The 13,109-nt window shown below is 43.3% G+C and overlaps 1 protein-coding gene across 1 annotated transcript in view; it reads left to right on the forward strand.

The window, feature by feature from the left end:
• Window positions 1-13,109, forward strand: part of LOC143785632 (ankyrin repeat and fibronectin type-III domain-containing protein 1-like) — a 269,138-nt gene that overhangs the window by 11,164 nt on the left and 244,865 nt on the right. Inside the window, exon 4 of the mRNA XM_077274664.1 lies at window positions 2,791-2,928. The gene's annotated coding sequence lies outside the window, so the exon portion shown is untranslated. The remainder of the gene's footprint in view (window positions 1-2,790; window positions 2,929-13,109) is intronic.

Consider the following 13,109-nt stretch of genomic DNA (forward strand, 5'->3'; position numbering starts at 1 on the left):
GTTGTGCTGAACAGACATTAAACGGGAACACTGATCCATTACATGGGTCCCACAATATTTGGGATGCTCGGTCATTAACTGGAGCCTCGACTCTCCTAGAACGATAGGCTGGTTGTGAAGCCCTGACACCAGCGCTGTCCTGTAATAGGAACCATCACTGTAAAAAGTCCATTCATGACATTTCTTCCTCCTAAATCTACCCCCAGAGGGATATTATTGAGAAGTTGAGAGAATCGCAGCAACTCAGCCACAAAGTGGAGACCCCGTAATGTTACAGAGTGGGGGGCCGAGTGCTAAGGAGAAGAGGGGAGAAAATTCACCAATGCTCTACTGACCCTATACCTGCAGAGTCCATACCTTCTCTGGTATTAACAGCATCACAAACGCTGTGCCCCTGGCGGGAGCTTCATGGCTAAGCAGCTGCATGCAGCCGTACATCGCCAAGCACAATGCCGAGCGTCGGATGGAGTGGTGTAAATCTTAATGATTGAGCACAAAACATTGTGGACAATTGTAGCTTCCAGCTTTGTGGGAACAGTTTGAGGAAGGCTCTTTTCTGTTCCCCATGACTATGTACAATGTCCATAAAGGCAATGAGGGGTAGTCTGGTAGAAGAAATTGATCGTCCGAACAGCGGCAAAACCTAAACCGCATCCAACACCAAAAATGGAGATTGTGAGCCAGGCCTCTCGACGTCATCAGTATCTGACCTCATAAATGCTCTTCTGGATGAAGGGACAACAATTCCCACAGACGCCTCCAAAATCTTGCAGAAATCCACCCCCAGAAGAGCGGGAGCCGTTATATCTGCAGAGGGGCCGACTCCTTATTAAAGGGAACCTGTCACCCCCCCTAGGTGTTTGAAACTAAAAGAGCCACCTTGTGCAGCAGTAATGCTGCATTCTGACAAGGTGGCTCTTTTAGTTATTGGTGCTGTAACTGCAGAAATAATCCGTTTTGTAATTTGTCCTAAATACCTTTCTTCAGTCCTGGAGGCAGGCCTTTCCCCCCTGCTGCAGACGCCACACAGCTGTCACTCAAGTCTTCTTGGCGCCGGGCGCCGCCTCCTCAGCTCTGTTTTGAAATCAGCCGGCGCCTGCGCTCTTTTGTCATGCCTTGCGCAGGCGCAGTGAGCGCTGCCCGTCCTCTGTCCTCATATGCAGTCTAGCTGACTGCGCCTGTGCGGCCGCCCTGCTTGTGAATCCCAGCCCCGCAGTGTCTTCTGATTTATTCTCACTGATGGATTCCAGTACCACCTCTATGCTGATGACACTGAGATCTACCTCTCTGGCCCAGACGTCACCTCTCTGCTATCCAGAATCCCAGAGTGTCTATCAGCCACATCCTCCTTCTTCTCCTCTCGCTTCCTCAAACTCAATGTGGACAAATCTGAACTCATCATCTTTCCTCCATCCCATAGATCTTCCATACCTGACCTATCTCTCGCAATTAACGACATCACACTTGTAACCCTTGACTCTGCCCTGTCCTTCAAACCGCACATCCAAGCTCTCTCCACCTCCTGTCGCCTCCATCTCAAAAATATCTCCAGAATCCGTCCTTTGCTCAACCGTCAATCTACTAAAATGCTTGTGCATGCCCTCATCATCTCCCGCCTTGACTACTGCAATATCCTTTTCTGCGGCCTCCCTGCTAACAACTTTGCACCTCTCAAGTCCATCCTTAATTCTGCTGTCTGACTAATTGATCTCTCTCCTCGCTACTCCTCCGCTTTCCCCCTCTGCAAATCTCTTCACTGGCTCCCATTCCCTCAGCGTATCCAGTTCAAATTACTAATACTGACCTACAAAGCCATCCATAACCTGTCTCCTCCATATATCTCTGAGATAATCTCCCGATATCTTCCCTCACATAATCTCCGGTCCTCCCAAGACCTCCTCCTCCCACACTTATTCGCTCCTCACCCAACCGCCTCCAAGACTTCTCCCGAATATCCTCCATCCTCTGGAATTCTTTGCCCCAACACATCCGACTATCAACCACATTCGGATCCTTCAGACGGAACCTGAAAACCCACCTCTTCAGGAAAACTTATAGCCTGCACTGACCCCGCTGCCTCCTCATCACTACCGGAGCTACTGCCTCACCAACACCGGAGCTGCTGCAACCCCCAACCTATTGTCTCCTTCCCCATAACCCTGTAGAATGTAAGCCCGCAAGGGCAGAGTCCTCGCCCCTCTGTATCAGTCTGTCATTGTTAGTTTGCTTACTGTAAGTGATATCTGTAATTTGTATGTAACCCCTTCTCAAGTACAGCACCATGGAATCAATGGTGCTATATAAATAATAATAATAATAATAAAAAATAATGGTGTATAATAATAATATATACGACTTTCTTACTCTTTTATATATGGCGCATAGAAAACAATTTTTTGATATTGAGAACCTCTGGGACCGGTGAGCGTCAGAGGAGAATCAGGCATTGCTGCGGTGATTACCTACTGTAAACCGTACATTGTGCTTTCTAATTATACCGCCGTGTCATTTTGCACCTGATGTAGATTGCTGCTGAGAAACGCGGCCTCGTAATGAGATCTGAATCACAATCTTCAGTGTAAAATTAGCCGGATTCCCTATAAATAGAGACTTTCTGTTGGGTTATTGTGACAATCTGCATGAGGAGAACATTCTGCTTCCCTGGCTCTACATCTGATGCAGAGCTGCTGAGCTCAGTCAGTGCTATAGTGACATCAAATCTGCAGAAAACCCTTCGGACATTTTTTAAGCAAATAATTATATTTCCTAAAAAGAAAATATTTTTTGCAGGATGATCTGTGCATTGTGATGTTCCACTGTTATCCTTCCTGGAAATGAATGAATAAGGTGGCAAAGATCGCTCTATGCAGCCGCTACATTGCAGCGTAATGCAAGTGAATGGGGTCAAAGTTCCTGCGTTCGCGCCAAGTAAGTCTTAATTAATCCTAACCTGCTCAGACTTGCTTGTCATGGTTGTGGTCCCCTGACGGGGGGGATTACTGATGTCAATCTCTGAGATTTGGTTTCAAATGAGACCGTGATTTTGTCCATATACTGCAATAATGAACTCCTACAATGTATAGTACAAGGGATCAAGAGAGTACAGGTTCAAGTGTCCTAGGGGAGCTAAAAAATAAAGTAAATTGGAGTAAAAAAAAAAAAAGATTAAAATTGACCCTCTTTTCCCGCATCCAAAAAAACAAACATTTTTGGTATTGCCGTGTCTGTAAAAATCTGATTTATCAAAAAGATATCTAAAATTATTTAACCCATATGGTAAATGCTGTAAAGGAAAAATAAATCAAAACTGCAGCATTGATGTATTTTGGTCGCCGTTGTACCTTAATGTAATAAAAATGTATGAATCTCTAAATGGCAGCAATAAAAACTACAGCACGGCGTGCAAAATAACAAGCCATCACACCACTCCATCAACGGAAAAATATAGAAAATGACGACTCTTGGAAAATGGCAGCACAAGCCAATTTTATTTATTATTTTTTTTTATAAAGTTAAGATTTTTTTTCAGCTGATAAGATAATAATAAAAGGAAAAAAAGCTGCATAATTGCATTTTTTTCACCATTACAAGCCACTTCGGGTTAAATTAATAGTGCCCTTAGCTGCTCTACGTCAATAGAGCAGATTTTTTTTCCTGCTTGACTGCTGACAGCATGCTGATTGACAGCTGGCTCCCCGCTGTTAGGTAGTAGGGAGCCGGTCATCAATCAGCGTGACATAGTCAGTCGCGCCTGGTCAAAGGAACAGAGTGGAAGAGAAGCCTCTGCTCTGTTGACATGACGTCAGCAGAAGCCGCAGGTTCGGTCCGTGAGCACTCTCAGCCGGCAGAGAATGGCTGCATGTTAGTTCTTAGGTCCATAGTTAAAAAAAAAAAAGTCCTAGATATCCCCTTTAACTTGTTTGTTCCCTGGGTGAACAGAAGCTCTGACTTTTCATCAGTCATCAGTCATGCAGTAAGCAGAATTTTCCACTAGGTGGTGATGCTGAGCAAGGATTAAAAGATACCGCAAGTATTGGGGGAAAAAGTCTGCCTGATAGGAATGAAAAATGTAAAAGTTTTAGGCAGGTGCCAAACAAATGCTGCAAACTTAAAAGCTTTGAAAAATAGACATGTTGATAGTTTTATTTTTTATAATTAGATTCTAATGTATGTTAGAATTATACATTAAATGCATTTAATCAAATAAATAGATGTAATAAATACATTATATAAATTGTATATGAATTATTATACATCGGTACCAGATGAAGATGGGGAGGGGGGGTTTTGTCTGCTAACTCTTCCAGTAATGGTCCTTGAATGTCACATATATGATACAGATTTATTCATAGTCTTCATACAATCATTTTCTCGGCTCCGTCATCCTCTTCTTTGCCATCACAGAGTCCAGGATTAGACTCATTCCACAACACAACAACATCTAATCGATTTCCTGCGTGAAATCAATCGTCTGCTTCTTGAAGATGAAGAGTAAAAGCCACGCGGAGCTGTCAGTGAATAGATCTGCAGCAAGAGGTTTATGTACCGCCGGCGTGCTGCAACGGTGATTATATCGACCATACATACATTGTAATGTGAAACCGTGCCATGAGCATCAATGATGCCGCAACCCTGCGAAGGGCTTGTGCTTTAGATTTACATATAACATGGAAATCGTAATTATGTTCCTTGGCCGGAGTGCTGACTGTCTGAGCTGTATTGGGAGCCTGTATTTATTTATTTTTTTTTTTGCTTAGATCCAATGTTTTGTTCTTGTCACGTATCTGTACAGCGTTAATTTGGTCTGTGATCGGTGTCAGCTCCAGGCCCTATCACCGCAGGATAGGTGATAAATTGCTGATCAGTGGGAGGCCAGCGCCGATCGGGTGATCAGGGAGTCTTTATCCCTGTTACAAAATGGCCCGGCAGGTTGGACGCCGCACAATGCATTCTCTACAACGCTGCTGGGAAAAAAATGGAGCATAGCGCTCTTCAGCCTCATATAAAATGAATGAAGTGGATGTCAAGCCTAATAGGGTTCATCCTCTGCTCCTCTTGACAGCGTAGCGTTGCAGTATATCAATGACATTATACTCTGCCCCCCCTTCAGCTACAGACGTTTCTTAGCATTGTTACACACCTCTCCCGGATTCAGCGCTGTGCTCTGCATCCTATGTCCTCTGGTGCCTGCTCCCTGCCCTCCTCCACTTTTCTGGGCCATATTGGCCGGCTCTGGCAGCAGAACACTGCCTGAGTATTCAGGTAGGATGGGTCCTGTTAATGTTGGGATCCTCCCCAGCTACAACTCTGCTGTATACTGCCTGCACTGTGTCAGCTCTGCCATACTGTTGCACAGCATTTCTAGATCATGGTTATAGCACTGTAATTCTGTCGCCAACTCTGCCACATTAAATTTCAATTGCAAACCTAGCTCAGCTAAACATATTGCTCACCATATAGTCAACTTTGCTGCATAGCTGTACCAGCTCTGCCGCATTGAGCCTCTATTGCAAACCCAGCTCTGCTAAACATTTTCCTCACCATATTATTCACTTTGCTACATTGCTGTGCCAGCTCCGCCACATTAAACTTCCACTGCAAACCCAAATCTGCTACACAGGATCCTGACCATAGTCAATTTTGCCACAGCACCTTGCCTTTTCCACCACATTGAAACTCCACTGCAAACCCAGCTCTGCTTCACCATTTCCTAATTGCAGAGTGAGTACATCTCTGTGGCTCAGCCACATTGAACTTCCTTTGCATATCTACTCTTTTACACTTTTCCTCAACTTTGAGTCAACTTTGCTACATTAGTGTGTCAGCTCTGCCACATTGAAACTCCATTGCAAATCCAGCTCTGCTTCACGTGTTTATAATCTATTTTGCGTCTACGCCACCTGTATGTGCTGCATAAGAACTGCTCATCTGGACTAAAGGCTATGAGGATCCACCTCACCAGGTGCGACATAACACCCATTCACTGATAGCATGGTGGGTGCATAACCACGGAGAGGAAATGAGACAGAAAGTAAGTTTGAACATTTCAGAATGAAGAGCTGGAACATCGTGAACCAATTACTCTACGTGAATGTCTGCACATGCAAGATATAGAATATCATTCTAGTGCTGTCTAAGGAAGGGACGAGGCTGCCATTGAGAGGAAAGAAGACAGACTGTAAATCATATTCTGCCTGGAAAGTTGAGATGTCATCCAGAAAGAAGCAGCTGACGACCGCTGTATGAGAGGAGCTGCATTATAAGCGATGGCTTGTACACACAACTGATATATCTGTGCAGAATAAAGATCGATGGGCCGAATCACACCGACAACCTCAGTACTGAGAATGTCATGCTGCAAGAATCACTGTACAAAACCCATCGCAATGATTTCTGTGAAAGGCCAGTCATTCATATCATTCCTCTAGAAGCGCCGAACTGAAATGATCTATTATGCTTTCGTTCGCTGTGTAGATGAATGAAATATAATGCTCTCTGTTATCAGCCATTTTGGACAGACTAGTATATTCCTTGATGACCTTGTTATAAAATACAAACCAATCCAATTTTGCTCTGCGTGCACTAAGGTATATGCACAATTTTGACTTGCATTACTGATAGACTTTACTCATTTGATCAAATAGTGTGAGCCCATCTGTCCTGCTTTTGATCTGGGCCTACACTAAGAGACTTGACTCTCCTGGGCCTATAAAGTTAAAGGAGACAACTCTAAATAAAACTGGCCGCGGACAGATGGGAGTAGAGAGCAGACCAATATGGAGGCAGTCACTACCTTCAAATTGTAAAAAATGAAATTACCAAGCATCTTTTCTAATTAGAACTGGACCCTACCTGACCGTTTTCCAATTTGGAGACCTAGACATAGGAGAGTTAAGTCTGTTAATGAGGTTGCCTTCTTGCTGGCACATGGGCTCACACAATCTGATCAAAATGTGCTCACATTCTAGAGCATGGCTTATATAGCAGTAATGCAATTCACAAGTAAACTATTCGGTGGTCACACATAACTTGGCGAGCAAAGAATACATTTGTAGGTTCTCATCTATAGAAGTTGCTGACAAATGGGTTCACACAACTCTCAAATCTATGATATCATAGCACACTCAGTCTGTGCTTGTATTTGTGTGTATGCTATAGTGATGTAGTGATAATGATTAGGAGTTGCTTTGCTGACATAAAGCTCCTAATAATCCCAGCGCACATGGCCAATGTTTTGACATATTTCCAGTTCTTTTCCCTCCTACCAGAACCTTGTAATTACTGTACCATTTGTCTTCATGCTACTGAAAAATGTCTAGTCCATCAAAAATAATATCTAGTAGTAAACTGCAATTAATGCCCAGACTGGAGGATGTGGAGGGGGATGTAGCTGCAGAATCTTTGTCAGTGAGACTCCATGCTGTGAGAGGGGAGGAAGAGCAGCCAAGGGAGAATTAAAGGGCCGAGAGCCAGGGATCTACATTGCCCAATCCTGCAGTAACAAAGCATATGCTGAATGTCAGCTGAGGTGCCTATAAATCCTTAGAAGATTGATCTCATTGCCACCGTTAATAGAGACAAGATTTCAGGCAGATCTGGAAGCACACGCTTGTTCCCATTAATATGAGCATGAGTTGTTACGTGATGAATGAATTACTGTTGTATGGACATTACATTCATTATTTCTTCCTCAGGCACAGATACGAAGTGTCTGGAGGATTTTTAAGATTAGAGAAAAAATCTGAAATCCTCACATGACTACTTTATCTTGTAGCGTATGGTCGGCTTCGAACACCACTTCACGGTTTACTTATAGAATGAATGAGTATTTCTACGTTATCAAAATTAACACTTTACTGGCAGATATAAGGTTAACCTGCAGATAAATAGCATTACGATGCTGCCCGGCCGCCTAACTGAAAGTGCGGCTACTGGGAGAAAATTAAGTTATGAACCTCCAAGGAGGCACCGGCTTTCAGTCATGGGGGTGGTGCAGGTAGTGATTACAGTCACCGTGAGCGGTGGCTATATGCACGTACCGACGCTTTTATTGACAGCTCACTTTCCACTAATGCACTGCTCTGTTAGCTGTCAATCAAAGTGCTGAGGCACACATACAGTTGCTGCTGACAGTTTAGTGAGCGGCGACTGTAATCATCACTTCCTGCACCGCCCCCATAACTGAAAGCCAGCAACTTCTCGGGGGAAATCTCTCAGTAGTCGCACTTTCAGTGCAGATTAACCCTATATCTCCAAGGTGATTGGATCAAAATGCAAAAAAGTATGCCAATAAGAAACTCCCTAAATCTAAGTTCACATGTTGCAACAGCGGTACGTTTTAAAAACAAAATTTTTAATCAAACACTTTTGCCATCATTTTCTAAAATAGCAGCAAAAAGCTGCACTGTGTGAAGACATCCTATCTTAACTTCGAACGAGATGGGGTAGAAAATGTTTCATTCACGGAGCACTTCTCTCTCTGGAGCACCTATGGTATATTTGACAGAGAGGCCATTGAAAACAATTGTAATGTAATGCTTCATTTGACCTGTGATGGCGCTGTATGAAAATTGATCACTTGCTGTAGGTTACAGGTTACTGCTGATCGCTGGGGATTTAAAGACAGGAAAAACTAGTTAGGACTCATTGTAAGGCCATGTTCACATGATGTGTTCCCAATGCAAATTTTTATTTTTGCAAAAGTGTTGTTTTCAGAAAATGAAAAATCAAGCATCAAGAAAACTTTTTTCTCTTAATTTTTTCAACTAAATGTTTTAAAAAGTGCAATTTATTAACCCTTATAATCATTGTGATATATACAAAACACAGAATTCACTAATATCAGCTGGTGATAGGCGGGCAAGGCATGTGTCCCGGTGCCAGTTGGCATCAACAAAGCCTTTCCGTCTTGGTCAGGGTATTTAGATAGCGGGCTAGGATAGCAAACAAAATCTTTGCCCCAGGTGAAGAAAAGCCAAGCTACAGTGCCGACTGTGATCAGATTATATAAAGCACAGATAGTGAGTTGAAGATCAGGGTTAAACCATCACGAGGAGCTTCTCCTCCCAGTTCCCTTCTGCTCTGTCCCCGCTGGTGCTCTGTGTTACTTTGATGCAGATGAGTGATGGATCACCGTGATGCAGATGAGTGATGGATCATCGTTGTATGGACCGGCGGATTCTGGACGCTGCAAGCGGGTAAGTACCTGCCAAGATCCACATACTTCTGCCTAATTCTTAGTGCCGAGATCATCGCAATGCATGGAGCAGAGATACTTTAGATAACTGCAATATAATATATTCATTGTGAGAAGCAACTTCTCGAAAAACTAAAAGGGGTTGTCCACTAGTTTAAAGGGAGCCTGCTCCTTTGGAAAACAGTATTTACCTGCAGATATAGGGTTAACCTGCAGGTAAATCGCATTAAAATGCTGTCCCGCCATATTACTAAACGTGCAGCTACTGGGAAGAAATAAATCAATTTCCTCTCAGGAGCCGCCAGCTTTCAGTCATAGGGGCGGTGCAGGGAGATATTACAGTCACAGCACCACTCACTATACTTGGGCACTTTAATTGACAGCTCACTTTGCATTGCATGATGCGACATACATACAACTGCTGCTCACCGTGTAGTGAGCAGTGATTAAAACTAATCCGTGCACACCTCCATGACTGAAAGCCGGCGGCTCCAAGGAGAAAAAATTTTTCTTCCGGTAGCCGCACTATCAGTAAGGTTTCCAGGCAGCATTGAAGCGCTATTTACCTGCAGATTAACCCTATATCTGCAGGTACATAGCGTTTTCTGAGATGCATGTTCCCTTTTAAAAAGACATTCTCCGTATTCAACACTGTGTTCCTCACTGATCTCATGGATTCTTTTTATTGACGGAGGAGGCAGTGACCATTGTAGCAAATCAGCTTCACTCATCGGCTGCAACTTCACATTCGGATGGAATATGAAGGCTGCAACCGAACAGTGGCCTGTGATTAGCTGCAGCGGCCATATCACACAACCCTGAAAGGAGGAGATGGGAGACACTGCACAGAGTACAGAGAAATGGCACAATATTTTTGCAATTTTCCCACCAGCCTGGGCCCTGGTATAATGTACTATAACCACCCTGCACCACCTTCTCCTGCTTGACTGACGGCTCCTTTTCGTGAAGTCACACAGCACAGAGGATGTCAGTCAAGTAGGAGGCGGCGGCGCTGGATGTGGCATAGAGCTGGAGTGACAGAGGCTTTGGATCTTCAATATAATTTGCATATCAATTCAAACGCTGGTTTCTCAGTAACTGAGGAACGGACTGGTTATGTAAAGGTAATGCTGGACTTGTCTTTCAAAGAGCTACATACTCATATAAATAGTTTGGGGTGTGAAATCCTGCTGACAGATTCCCTTTAAGACACTGAACATTTGCCAAAAATAAAGAAAAGCCTTGCTCCAAACTTCCCTAGCAACACCTCCCATTAACTTTTCCAAGATTTCTCCTGTGCTGCACCTGTACTCTAGAATGCTTTTTCTCGGAAAATAACATTCACACTTTTAAAAAGTACTTTTCTTTTTGTAGTACTTATCACCTATCAGAAAACATTCCACAATACAGTTACGATTCTTGATTTTCACACCTCTACAGGGATCCATTTGTATTTTATTTTGCAGTGTTACTCAGGCGGCACGTCTACATTTCTATCTACGCGCTTTATTGTAATTGTTTTTTTAACTAGCTCCATTCAAAACTTATAAGAACTTTAGTCCTTTTTGCAGGGCGATATTGTCCCAGTGGGTCCTGAAGTATGTTACGCACGGGCATTTTGTGACTCTGAGACTGGCGCATCTCCGAGCTCTTGTTGTGGCATCTACGATGAGCCATCGTGCAATTTCGGCATCTCAACACCACATGTCTCATTTCACCGTTTTTCATCCCTTCGCTCGGAAATGTGTGTTTAGGGAGAATGCTCGATATTAGACATATACATTAATCTGCAGTCCCCAGACAATAAAGGTTAGAACAAAAAGCATATTTAGCTTTTCCTGTCTGCGCTCTCCCCGGGTGGATCCCCTGGCGCTCAGGGTGTGAATATTTTGTTGGTAAAGACTGAAGAGCCTTTATTGCATTTTCACACTTCAGTTCATTCACTCTATTTTTAATCGTCTAGTGCTTGGCTTGAAAAATGCAGAGCGTAGGCGTAAGGGTGGATGTAGTATCGTAGCGAGAAGCTGAGTATTATCGGCAGGAGGGTTTAGTCCCATAGATATATTCAATGAAGGCTCATTCACTTTGGACCGCTAAAGCATGGACTGGCCAGCGGCTCTCCCAACCCGAGTGTGACAGTTGCATAGAAATACATGAAGCTGTCACTCCTCTGGTCGGGAGAGCCGTCGGCCAGTCCGTGCACTGTGTTCCGATCTCTATCTGATTTATACGGCTATCTTTCTGCATCCTCGGGCGTAAGGCTGGGACGACATGGCGACTTTGGCTGCGCCACAGATCAAGCAGCTAAAGATCATTATGTGCCACTGCAACATTGCAGTTTAATGCAAGTAACCGCAAAAAGCAACTTGCAAAAAAAATCCTACCGGCTCAGACTTTTTGCAACTGGCTTGTCGCGGCCGCGATATACGGTAATAATAATAATCTTTATTTTAATATAGCACTAACATATTCCGCAGCGCTTTACAGACATTATTGGCATTGTCCCCGATGGGGCTCACAATTTAAATTCCCTATCAGTATGTCTTTGGATATACCGTGGGTCGCAATGTGACCTTTTTTAACGATTTTTGGTTGCACAACCTGTGTCACATTCAAAGACGTCATACAACTCCAGCTTTAGTCGATGTAGGAAAGAATTGCTGCAGATTTTGCCTGCAAGTGCTTGAGGTTTTGCATACTTTATCTGTGCGGAATTGACTAGCGATGCAGATTCTGTCAGTTTATCGCACATTTGACATTAATTTTTTATTTAGCGTGGAGTAAAATCATTATTGATATTTGCTTAAATGCAGATTTTTGCAGCAAATTCACAGCTGATTTGCAGCAAAATCTATAGCTGTTTTTTTTTTTTCCTCCAGTTCATGCGGATGTTCCCTAAATGGTATATCTTGATATGTCCACTATCACTCTAATACCCTTTTAAAGATTTCTGTATGATACATGTGAATGAATTGTTTGAGAAGAGGGTAACAAAAGGCAAATATAATAATGATTCTCATCTGGCAGGTATGGTGATGAACTTCAGAATCCAAGGGAGCTTTCACCACCCAGATTTCAGAAAGGTTGTTAAGGACTGAAAATAAAAAGATGTTTGCAGTCTTATAAAGACAGCGCCACATCTCTACTCTGGATGCACGTGGTATTGCAACTCAGTTTCAATCACTTTATGAGCTGCAATACCCAAAAAAACCTGGAACAGGTTTGGCACAATGTATTTTGGGAAGAAAGCAGCCATATTCTTACCGTGACACAACCTTTAAAGGGAATTTCCAATCATTTTCATTGTTACTCTGATTTTAAAAGCTACCTTTGCACCTTAAGAAGGGGAAGATGAGGGTCATACAACACAGATCAGAGGTCAAAGAGCATTCAAGTTATTAGTGAGGGCAGCTCAGATGGGGCAAAAAGCACACAGTCCTTCATGAGCTGTAGAAGGGAAATCACCGCAGGAATGAAGCTGTGCTGATGCATAAGAGCTAGTCAAGGTGGCAGCTTTCTGGGAACATACACCTTACACCTTCAATACATTACTAGGGAAATAAACTTGCATGAGAAAAGTGTAAAAGTAACTCGCACAAGGTTAACCTCGTCCAGTGATGCTCGTCCTCACTCGGGGTGGTCTTGTCTTGTGGCCACAAAATCTTCAGCTTAGTGGAACGACAGGATCTGGACTTCAGCAGAAACATCTGGTCCGGACACATGAGATCCCAGAAGATGTGCGGGGGACCCCTCTAACCTTTTCGCTGCATTTATAGAAGAACATAGATGACAAAATATAATGTGTCCTTTTACATAGAAAAAAAAATAATCTCTGGGGTGTAGTAAAAGCACAACACTTATTTATGGTCACAACAATGCAAGCCAATTAATGCAGGAGCCAAAGAAGGGAAGA

The sequence above is a fragment of the Ranitomeya variabilis genome, chromosome 7 (genome assembly GCF_051348905.1).
Source record: "Ranitomeya variabilis isolate aRanVar5 chromosome 7, aRanVar5.hap1, whole genome shotgun sequence".
NCBI classification, from domain to species: Eukaryota; Metazoa; Chordata; class Amphibia; order Anura; family Dendrobatidae; genus Ranitomeya; species Ranitomeya variabilis.